The 12612-nt window shown below is 31.3% G+C and overlaps 1 protein-coding gene and 1 long non-coding RNA gene across 4 annotated transcripts in view; one reads left to right on the plus strand and one right to left on the minus strand.

The window, feature by feature from the left end:
* Nucleotides 1-12612, plus strand: part of LOC123680457 — a 79157-nt gene that overhangs the window by 16444 nt on the left and 50101 nt on the right. The gene's annotated exons all lie outside the window — the stretch shown is intronic.
* LOC123680458 lies at nt 2568-3977 on the minus strand. Its single transcript, XR_006747519.1, has 3 exons — nt 3854-3977; nt 3654-3768; nt 2568-3213 (listed from the first exon to the last, which is right to left on the minus strand). It is a non-coding gene; the product is annotated as an uncharacterized LOC123680458 (long non-coding RNA).

The raw sequence follows: 12612 nt of genomic DNA on the forward strand, positions 1-12612 counted from the left end.
TAATTTTTTCTTTCGTTTGGGATAGATTCCAGCTTTTCGTGATCAGACTGTAATTCTTTCTTCATATCGATGGACATATTTTCATAAATTATATTCGCCACATAACTGAAAGATTTGAACTCGGGAGAACTTACTTTCATCACTGTACTTCTGAGAATTGACGTTCTACTCTTTTTTGAAGAAGTGTTAAAAGAATTGTTAAAATCTAGCGAATTAATTGTTGTCTCATAATCTTTACGCCTTTTTATTTTTTCTCTCTTTTGGGATAGATTCCAGATTTTCATTATCAGACTGTAATTCCTTCTTCACATCGATAGACATATTTTCATAATTAATATTCTCCGAATATAGGGAAGGTTTTAACTCGAGAGAACTTGATTTTATCGCTGTACTACTGAGAATTGACGGTCTATTCTTTTTTGGAGAAGTGTTAAAAGAATTGTTAAAATCTAGTGAATAAAATGATGCCTCCGAATTTCTACGCCTTTTTCATTTTTTCTTTCGTTTGGAATAGATTCCAGATTTTCGTAATCAGATTGCAATTCCTTCTTTATATCGATAGACGTATTCTCATAATTAATATTCTCCAAATATATGTAAGGTTAAGTGACAGAAGAATATTCATTTTTATGTTTTTTCTTCTTCTTGGTTTTCCTTTAAGCTGGATGCTAGGTTTTCTGCATCATACTGAATTTCCTTTTTGATATCGATAGAAATATTTGAATAGCCTCTTCTTTTTCTGATTGAATGGTAGCAGACTGTTCCCAATCCTTCTGTTTTTTCTCCTTCCTACCATCTGAACTGATTTCTAGGTTTTCTGGGTAAGAAACCATTACTTCCTTCATATTCACAGAAATAATTCCATTTTCCTTGTGAAATAAATGAAAAGTTTTCAATAGTTTTCGTTTGATTTCATCTTGTAATTTAATCCATGCTTTGTATTAATCTCCGACTGAATCAAATCAAAAGGAAAAGTTATATTTTTTTTTCTCCTTTCATTTACGAAAAATGATTTTGACCCTGTTCTATGTTTTTATTAGAATCAGATTTTGTCAACTGTAAAACTGATGAGGGTTAATTTTTTTTTCAAACATTTGAATGGAAAATTTCATATTGTGTTTTTACTTTTTCAGTTGGATCAACCTTGGCATGCAGCAAAGCATTTGGATCTATACCTTTGGGAATTCTTAATAAATGAATTTCTTCCTCACCACTATACAGAAAAACACACTCCTGAAAAAAATTCAATTAGATAATTAATAATTACTTAGAAATAAACAGATTTACTATTACAGAAAAGAAGGCATACACATTATTTCTCTGATGAGATATTTTGTTTGGAAATCGTATTTTTTTGGAGGTATTCAGTTTCGTTTAATATTAAATGATGATTAATTCAGAATCAAAATTTAAAAAAAGGCAATAATTCTTACCAAATTAGAATTTATTTTATTTTACGGAAGTGAATCAACACTTTTAGCAAATTTTTCCTGAAATAAAACGATTTTATTTTTTTTAAGCGAAAACCATGCGCCGGCAAAGTGTAATCGAAAAATTAAATTTGTTCAGAAATGAATAAGAATTTCAGAAATAATTTTTAATTATAACAAACAGACGCCACTGGTGAAAATAATAAAGTAATAATAAAATAGTTTAGTTTTTAGAAGCAAATTACCTTTTATCATGTGAAAATGTTTCTTAAAACCTGGGAAATAAACCCAGGTTTCACTTTCTATGATGATTATTTCTTCTTCAGGTTTCTCACCAAATTTTTTTGGACCAATCTGGCGGTTTTGGACAACTGCACCCAGCAATTCGCTATCGGTATCTTCATTATCGTCATCTACTTCATATGGAGTGGACCCCCTTGCAGTTAAAAACGAATCACATGAAGTGTCAATATTGATTTCCTCTAAACCTTCCAAACTGGGAAATGACATCTTTGAAATATTTCCCAGGCTGTTATAAGCCAAGATATCCCTTGAACCTCTGTCGATATTCAACATCGACTCGCATGAAGTGTCAATGTTGGTTTCTACCAAACCTTCTAAATTGGGAAATGACATTTTTGAAATATTACCCAGGCTGTTATAAGGCAAGACTTTCCTTGAACCTCTGTCGATAGTCATCATCGATTCGCATGAAGTGTCAATATTGGTTTCTACTAAACCTTCCAAATTGGGAAATGATAGTTGCGAAATATTTCCCAGACTATTACAACCCAGGACTCTTTTTGGATCTCCTTCAATATCGCGTGAAGTTTGGGAATGTGGTATTGCTGAAATATTCCCCTGGCTACTATAACCTGAGCGACCTTTTGGACTTACTTGGATAGCCTTCAATTTGTTATCTTCAAGGTCCGTTTCTTTTCTTTTGTTTTCGTCGAAGTTTGGATTTTCTGATTGACATTCGATTGATTCTATCGTAGTCTCATGGGAAATTGAAGGTTTTTCTTTTGTCGATTCTTCGTATAGACAACTCAAATTTTTTCTCACAACCGGTGTCTCAGATACTGTACTTGAAATTTCCCTTTTCTCTGGCGTATCAACGAGGAGCTCTGATGGCTCTATTTTGGCAATAGGATTTGGAATCTCATGATTTTTCGAAATATCCTTATGGCTGGTTTGGTTTTTATGGAGTTCTCTTAGAATATTTCTCTTTTGTCTAGAACATGTATCAAGTGCACTTTCTTCCACTTTTCCTCCAAAGTGGTTTTCTTTATCAGCATCTAAATACACTTTTTCTAATTGTACCTCAACCACAATTTTTCATTTTTTAACTGGAGTGATTCGATTGAATCTTGTGAGTTTATATTTGGATGAGAGTTCTCAAAAAAAAGTTTCTCAATGTTTTTATGTATTTCATTCCCCTCAGTTTTCTCTGTTTCTTCATAGATGTTTTCCGATTTTGAATTAAGATCCTTCTCCTCGTTGTATATGTTATCACAGGTTTCAAGGTCAGTCATTATGTCATTAGTTAGTTTTGTTAACTCATCATTCTCTTCGTGACAATTGTCATTCTCTGCATCTCCCAACATTACGTATATGTCTTCATCCATATCTGATTTGATCGGAAAGTGTCCCGTCTGTTCTCAAGTCTCGTTCAGAAAGGTATGATCTATCGAATAAATGCCAGAATTTCGTCCTGTAACTCTCTTCCCAACTTTGGAACTGCCTCTTCTTGCATCACATATCTATGCAGAAAGACTATCTCCTGAAAATGATTCACATTATTTCTCTGCAGAAAATTGTTGTATGGAAATTGTATTTTTTTAAGGTATTCAGTTCCGTTTTATATTAAATGATGATTGATTCAGAATCAAAATGAAAAATGGCATTAATTAATACCAAAATAGAATTTTGGCGGGGATTGCAGATTGCAGAAAAACCAGCTTTTTTTTTAATTTTATAAAAGTAAGTTGACTCTTTTAGCAATTTGTCCTTGAAGAAGTAAAATGATTTTATTTTTTTAGAGAAAACCATACGCTGGAGAAATCAAAATCGAGAGATAAAATTTGTTCAGAAATGAATATAATTTTTAATTCGGAAAAAAAGTGTTGTACCATTTTTTCCCCAAAATATTCAATACAAACCCATAGGTGAAAACAATAAAATAATAATAGAACAGTCAGTTTGGTTTTTGAAGTAAATTACCTTTTGTCATCTAAAATTTTTTCTTATAGCCTGGGGATTTTATTTCAAATATTATCACATATTCCTCCTCTGATAAACTTCGTTGGTTGTTCAAGCAAGTATCTATATTGGTCATCTAAAATGAGAAATGAGTTAGGAATATTTCTATTGAAAATTGCTTGTTATAGCATGGGTACATTATTACAAAGGCAATTACTTACATCTCCTTCCATATTCTTCATCGAATAATATGTATCCATGTTGGCTTCTTCTGGTCCACTAAAATTCGGAAATGGGTTTTATGAAATATTTCAATGACAATTGCTTCCTATAGCCTGGGATTATTATTAGAGAAGTTATGATTTGTCATCTTCAGATATTCTTCATATAACAGAGGAAATAGTGTGTATGTGATGCTTGAAAACATGGTAATCATAAACAATCGGGAAAATTATTTTTCTCTATTGTTGGTCTAGATGGTCCATAACAATTTATTACAAAATTGCTCGTAATAGATATATCAGTTGGCGTTTCTGTAACCTGGATCTTTTTATGCCTATTCTCCATTAACTTATATAAATGTTTTAATGATTTTTTCTTGAAAAGAGTTCCGACCTTCTTCATGATAGGGATAGAAGACGTTTGAGCACATGGATTTATTTGGTTCCAATCAATATCACTTTCTATGACCATTATTTCTTCTTCAGGTTTCTCGACATATGTTTTTGGTCCAACTGCATCAAGCAATTCGCTATCGCTGTCTTCATTATTGCCATCTACTTCATATGGAATGGACCCTCTTGAAGTTAAAAACGAATCACATGAAATGCCGATTCTGGTTTCTACTAAACCTTCCAAATTGGGAAATGACATCTTTGAAATATTTCCCAGGCTGTGATAAGCCAAGATATCCCTTGAACCTCTGTCGATATTCAACATAGACTCACACGAAGTGTCGATGTTGGTTTCTACCAAACCTTCTAAATTGGGAAATGACATTTTTGACATATTACCCAGGCTGTTATAAGCTAAGATATCCCTTGAACCTCTGTCTATAGTCATCATCGACTCGCATGAAGTGTCAATATTGGTTTCTACTAATCCTTCTAAATTGGGAAATGATAATTGCGAAATATTTCCCAGACTATTACAATCCAAGACTCTTTTTGGATCTCCTTCAATATCGCGTGAAGCTTGGGAATGTGGTATTGCTGAAATATTCCCCTGGCTACTATAACCTGAGCGACCTCTTGGACTTACTTGGATAGCCTTCAATTTGTTATCTTCAAGGTCCGTTTCTTTTCTTTTGTTTTCGTCGAAGTTTGGATTTTCTGATTGACATTCGATTGATTCTATCGTAGTCTCATGGGAAATTGAAGGTTTTTCTTCTGTCGATTCTTCGTATAAACAACTTAAATTTTTTCTCACAACCGGTGTTTCAGATACTGGACTTGAAATTTCCCTTTTCTCTGGCGTATCAATGAGGATTCCTGATGGATTTTCTTGGCTTGTATTGCAAGTGCTGTCTACACGAGTCATCAAACTTGACAAGTTAAAATACCAATAGTCATTCAAATCATAACTTAAGCTTGCGGTATTGCGCCTTCGAAAACTCGACTTTGCCTCTATTTTGGCAATAGGACTTATGACCGGTCTGACCAACTAGTATATGCATATGAAGACATGCGTAAGGCAATACTCACCTCTGGCTTAGGAACAAGAGCTGAGAAAAGCATGCTGAGAAAGGCCGATATCAAAATTATAGCAGGAAAGACACTTGAAGACAGAGAGAGGCACTACAGAAGACTATGCAAAGTTGAGTAAATTGAGCAAGGTTTATATAAGTCGTGTATGGAATTGATATTGAAAATGTATACTCCGAGTTTCTTCAAGCATCTGTGTATGTGATGCTTGAAACATGGTAATCAGCAACAATCGGGAAAATTCTTTTTCTCTATTGTTGGTCTAGATGGTCCAAAACAGTTTATTACAAATTTGCTTGTAATAGATATATCAGTTGGCGTTTCTGTAACCTGGATCTTTTTATGCCTATTCTCCATTATTTTATATAAATGTTTTAATGATTTTTTCTTGAAAAGAGTTCCGACCTTCTTCATGATAGGGATAGTAGACGTTTGAGCACATGGATTTATTTGGTCCCAATCAATATCGCTTTCTACGACCATTATTTCATCTTCAGGTTTCGCGACATATTTTTTTGGTCCAACTGCACCCAGCAATTCGCTATCGCTGTCTTCATTATCGTCAACTACTTCATATGGAGTGGAGCCTCTTGCAGTTAAAAACGAATCACATGAAGTGTCGATTCTGGTTTCTACTAAACCTTCTAAATTGGGAAATGACATCTTTGAAATATTTCCCAGGCTGTGATAAGCCAAGATATCCCTTGAACCTCTCTCGATATTCAACATAGACTCACACGAAGTGTCAATGTTGGTTTCTACCAAACCTTCTAAATTGGGAAATGACATTTTGGACATATTACCCAAGCTGTTATAAGCCAAGATATCCCTTGAACCTCTGTCTATAGTCATCATCGACTCGCATGAAGTGTCAATATTGGTTTCTACTAATCCTTCTAAATTGGGAAATGATAATTGCGAAATATTTCCCAGACTATTACAATCCAAGACTCTTTTTGGACCTCCTTCAATATCGCGTGAAGCTTGGGAATGTGGTATTGCTGAAATATTCCCCTGGCTACTATAACCTGAGCGACCTCTTGGACTTACTTGGATAGCCTTCAATTTGTTATCTTCAAGGTCCGTTTCTTTTCTTTTGTTTTCGTCGAAGTTTGGATTTTCTGATTGACATTCGATTGATTCTATCGTAGTCTCATGGGAAATTGAAGGTTTTTCTTCTGTCGATTCTTCGTATAAACAACTTAAATTTTTTCTCACAACCGGTGTTTCAGATACTGGACTTGAAATTTCCCTTTTCTCTGGCGTATCAACGAGGAGCCCTGATGGATTTTCTTGGCTTGTAGTGCAAGTGCTGTCTACACGAGTCATCAAACTTGACAAGTTAAAATACGAATAGTCAATCAAATCATAACTTAAGCTTGCGTTATTGCGCCTTCGAAAACTCGACTTTGGCTCTATTTTGGCAATAGGACTTGGAATCTCATGATTTTTCGAAATATCCTTATGGCTGGTTTGGTTTTTATGGAGTTCTCCTAGAATATTTCTCTTTTGTCTAGAACATATATCAAGTGCACTTTCTTCCACTTTTCTTCCAAAGTGGTTTTCTTTATCAGCGTCTAAATACGCTTTTTCTAATTGTACCTCAACCACAATTTTTTCATTTTTCAACTGGAGTGATTCGATTGAATCTCGTGAGTTAATATTTGGATGAGAGTTCTCAAGAAAAGGTTTCTCAATGCTTTTATGTATTTCTTTCCCCTCAGTTTTCTCTGTTTCTTCATAGATGTTTTCCGATTCCGATGAATCAAGATCCTTTTCCTCGTTGTATATGTTATCACGGGTTTCAAGGTCAGTCATTATGTCATTAGTTAGTTGTGTTAACTCATCATTCCCTTCGTGACAATTGTCATTCTTTGCATCTCCCAACATTACATATATGTCTTCATCCATGTCTGATTTGATCAAAAAGTGTCCCGTCTGTTCTTTTGTCTCGTTCAGAAAAGTATGATCTACCGAATAAATGCCAGAATTTCGTCCTGTAACTCTCTTCCAAACTTTAGAACTGCCTCTTCTTATCTGAAGAATATATTTATAAATCAATAAAAGCGACAAAAAGTTTTTACAATATATTGTTCATTACTAATACGATTTGTTACCAAATATTATAGATATATTCATGATTTATTTACTTTTGTGGAAATCATCTATCTAGTTCTTTGAAACCAAATCAATTGGAATTGGCAAACAATAAAAATACAAGAAATAATTGATTACGAAAAAAAATATTTTTTCTCTCTTCAAATTTCAATATTATTCGAATATATTGCGGCGGGGATTGAGCCCTTCATTGTTCCTTCCTGAATTTGAATAACATTTTAAATCTTACTATAATATGCTAGAACTTTTCGGGGTGAATATAATATTCACTTCAAAATTCTAGCACTATCATTGCAAGATAATACGTTCTAAGTTTTTGAATGTTTTTTTTTAAAGGATTTTAATTTGATTCTATTCTATTTCGAAGCGTATTAAAATATATTGAATTTATAAATTGAATATATTCTAATACTCTTTGAAATAGAATAGAATTAAATTAAAATCCTTTAAAAAAAAAACATTCAAAAACTTAGAACGTATTATTTTGCTATAAAAGTGCTAGAATTTTGCGGTGAATATTATATTCACCATACAATTATGTAGTTATTTCATAAAAAATAAAATAACATTATTAACACACAATTCTTCAAATTCCCGCTATCGAACATTTATAGAATATCAGTGCTTGAACAAATGTTTTGAAATGGTGAAAAACTCTGATATTTTAGGCTTGAACTTGAATATTTCAAGCAGGAATCATATTTAGTTGTTCTCAAATACTTTGGTATCGGAATCTTTTTAGAATGAGTGACTCAGGAGAAACACTCTTCAGGTAGTTGATTTATATTCTTTTCAAAATCAATTATTGTAATGTTTTGGTTCATAATTTTCTATAATAAATCTTTGTAATCTTCGAAAGAAAGCCTTTCAAACTGTAACTCCATACCATAGGGTCGCGGCGACTCAGCTAAGCATAAACCATGAGGCCATACAAGTATATAATAAGATCCCTGAAGCTTTCAAAGTTATGAACAAAAATAAGTTGAAACATGAATAAAAAAAAAAAAATTCGTACAAAAAAGCCTTCTACACTATGAGTTTTGGATTAGCCATTTTGAATAGTTTGTCATGTATGTAATGTTTGTCTTATACTCGATTATAGACTATCAATGTTTTAAGATTTAGCGTCTTTTGAACGTTAATTTATTGATTTTATTTAATTCATATTTCAATGTTAATTTATTTTAAATTTTGACTTTATTTATATTTACTTTTAATTATAATAGATTTGATGAAACTTATTTTAACTGCTCTGAACTAGAATTAACTGATGTATTGACGCCCCATGGAATATGTTGATGGGTTGAAATTATTCACTTGTATTTATTGTGAATAAAAAAATAAATAAATAAGTGTATAGAAATCCACTAGCTCGAAAATACGATTCATTAATTTTTTAAGAAGAAATCATGGAAACAAATTTTAGAAATTCATTTTTCGGAAAAGTATGGAACAAATTCATTTTTAGCTAAACAGACCATTTTAGGAAATAATCCTGAAACACGTCGATTTTTTATTTTAATTTACCGTATTTTAAAATAATAATCTAATATACTGGGTGAATTACTTTCGAGTAATGACGTCACCGTCATTTTTTTTTAAATGGAATGAAGTTCATATTCATGGGAAATTTTTACGTACTTGATTCAGTTTTGTGGTCTGCGACATGTAAAGTATGGAACAAATTCATTTTTTGCTCAAGAGATCATTTTGAGGAATAATCATGAAACACATCGATTTTTGATTTAAATTTACTGTATTTTAAAATAATAATCTAATATACAGGGTGAATTACTTTCGAGTAATAACGTCACCATCATTTTTTTTAAAGGGAACACCCCCCATTTTGTCTCAATTTTCCGATTACTCTTGCTGAGCTGATTTGTATCACATGTTGATTCCAATTGGTACAGGGTGGACAATAATACAATAGTTTTGTGTGTGCTCATAAAGTAACGCGTAACATTCTTTATTAGTTAAATTAACAATATTATCAAAGATACTTATTGTCTAGCGGCAATTGGTTTGAATGTAACACCCTGTAATTTGTTACATTTTTAGATTAGTAAAAATGAGCTGTTTCCAAACATGTTTGGTACTTGTGGTCTAGCAGACAGAATATGAAAGAAATTATTTCTTATTTTTATACATTTTTATTAATCTAAAAATGTAAGAAACTACAGGGTGTTACATTCAAATCAATTGCCGCTGGACAATAAGTATTTTTGATAATATTGTTAATTTAACTAATAAAGAATGTTACGCGTAACTTTATGAGCACACACAAAACTATTGTATTTTTGTCCACCCTGTACCAATTGGATCCAACATGTGATACATTTTTGGAATCAGCTCAGCAAAAGTAATCGGAAAATTGAGACAAAATGGGGTTTTCCATTATTATTATTTTAAAATACTGTAAATCAAAATAAAAAATCGATGTGTTTCAGGATTATTTCTTGAAATGGTCTGTTAAGCTGAAAATGAATTTGTTCCATACTTTACGGACAAGTGTATATTGCTGCTATGAGACTGTATACAATATTTTCACTGCAAAGCCACTTATAGTATGTATGAATGTTTGAAATTTTCTCTCGGAATTAATGACCCCTGATATTTATTGAAGTTTTTTACATTAATAATTTTTATTTTTTTCGTCACGTGTCGAAATATTTTGTTTTGGAAAAAAATAAACCATAGTGTAAGATATGCAGTGTTTTTTGTTACAAATCAAAAGATTCAAATAATTTTTCTAAACTATTGTTCAGTTTTTATACAGACTGTTAGTAAATAAGCGCCACAACTTCAGGAGGTGATTCTGCACGGAAAAGTAATTACAGTTTGCTTTATAATTTTTGTAAGCAAATGCTTCGTTGTTCAAGATAAGGGATGTTGAAATTGAGTACTGAAAATTTATTGGTCTCAATTAAAAAAAATTAGTAGACCACTGAAATATTTCAGTGTAAAAATAATTTTTGAATTCCTCGTTCAATTCATGAGAAAAAATCTCTCATGCCTTTTTTTTTATGGGGCATCTTAATTTTAATACATCATGAACTATCTAATAATAAAAAAATTATTAAAGGAATGGAAAATGCGCCTCTTGATGTTTTATTTTTTTTTTATAAAAACGGACCCCCATATGAAAAAAAAACATGACAGCATTTTCGTCACAAATTGAACGAGGAATTCAAAAATGCTTTTTAATTTGAAATATCTCACATGTATGATTCTTTTCCCTCATCCAGATACGCGCAAATGATGAACATAAAATTGTCAATAAATGCGCAATAGCTTTTCATGCCAAATTTCACCTGAATATCTCGAACGATTTCAGATCAATAAATAAATAGTTCGTTTTTAAAAATAACACTCGGAATACGGAGCATTTGCCATCAAAGGTTATAAAGAAAATTGTCATTATTTTTTCATCCCCTTAAATATGTCGCACTCTTTCACTAATACCCTGTAATGTTTTATAGATTAGATATGGTTGAAAATTTGTATGCAAAAATTCATTTGCAGAATGAATTCAAACGTCCTCCGTTCTTAATTACTTTTATAGATAATAGTAAATTACAATGCAATTTTATAATTTAAATTCAAGATAACTATAATTTCAAACTCTCGTTCATTATTATAGATAGTTTGAATAAGTGGATAAGAATTTAAACTGCAGACAAGAAGATTGTTAAGATAATCATCAAAAGACAATGAACTTATGTAATCAAAAATATACAGAATAAAAGCTCACAGTTCGGAAAGTAAAGTGTGGTGATATGAAATTTTTTTTCTTCAATTTTGTTTGATATAATCTGCTCACAAATCATTAATATAAATTCTTGATTTGTGAGTAGACGATACCAAACCAAATTTAAAAAAAAATGTATAACATAGGAAGTTGTGAATTTTCAGAAATTTGATTTTTTTGCTTCCAAAATTTATAGATCGTGTTCGAGCTAGGAGGATTAATGCGGTATAACAATTAACTTTTGAATCAAATTTAAGGCCAATATGAATTACATTTAAAGATATCTGGACGACTGACAGATTAGTTATTAGTTATCAAATTTTTTTCACTTTAGAAATAATAAAAAATTCATGCTTATGATGAGCGAATCTGTATTTAAATTTTTCGAATACAGAGAGTAATGCGTCGATAGTAGTGGTAACACTTACGTTCAATTAAATTTATTCTATATCTTTTTTCTACAATTTCAAATCTTTCAAGTATTCACATATTGTTTTTTAAATTTGTTAAAATATTGGAATATTTAATTATTTAGATATATGTGCCTACATACTTTGGATTCAAGTAATTATTATATTAATTCACATTGTTCTTTAAATTCATTAAAATATTGGAATATTTTATATATTGAAGGAATTGAATACAATAAAACCATTTTCGGAAACTTGGCGACAAATTTAATAATAAAAGACATTGATATATAGCATTACGATGATACTGAATACAGTCTCTTTCAGTACATAATCCTAGGCCAATATATAAATTTTTGATTATTTTATTCGGATTTCGGAATGAATGACACCGGGTAAAAATTCCACTAGTACATCTTAATTTTTGTATATTTGTAATCTAATGTTATTTATCTAATGATTTTTCCTTATTTGAAATTAAAAATATTCAAAATAATTTTAAACCAGAATGTAAAGTTTACAATGCTATTGTGTCTTTATTATGTGCATTCCCAAATTTGTTTTCTACTGAAATACATAGTTATATGTAAAATTGATTTTTTTAGAGAACTATCAGAAATTTTTTTCAAACTATTAGAATAAAAAACACTTACGTGTCTCAGTGAGAATGTATTTCTGAATGAAACTCCTTGAAAACAACTCATTATACAAACTTCATTTTCACTTGCCACTTGCTAATATCACTATTTTTGTATGAAGTGCACTGTAGTCTGATAAAAATGTACTGTAGTCCGGTATGTGCTGGACTGTGGTCTACTGTCAACTAGTCAACTGTACTCACTGAAGTCAATACCTGATTCGAAAGTCAAGTTACAAAATCCAAAAGGGAGAAGATAAGGATCATTTGTAACGACTTTATGTCATAAAAGTGTGATAAGAAGTACCCATTGGTTAGTGTTACCTACCAATAAGACCAACGGAATAAAAATACAAAAGGC

The sequence above is a fragment of the Harmonia axyridis genome, chromosome 5, assembly GCF_914767665.1.
Source record: "Harmonia axyridis chromosome 5, icHarAxyr1.1, whole genome shotgun sequence".
Taxonomy (NCBI): Eukaryota; Metazoa; Arthropoda; class Insecta; order Coleoptera; family Coccinellidae; genus Harmonia; species Harmonia axyridis.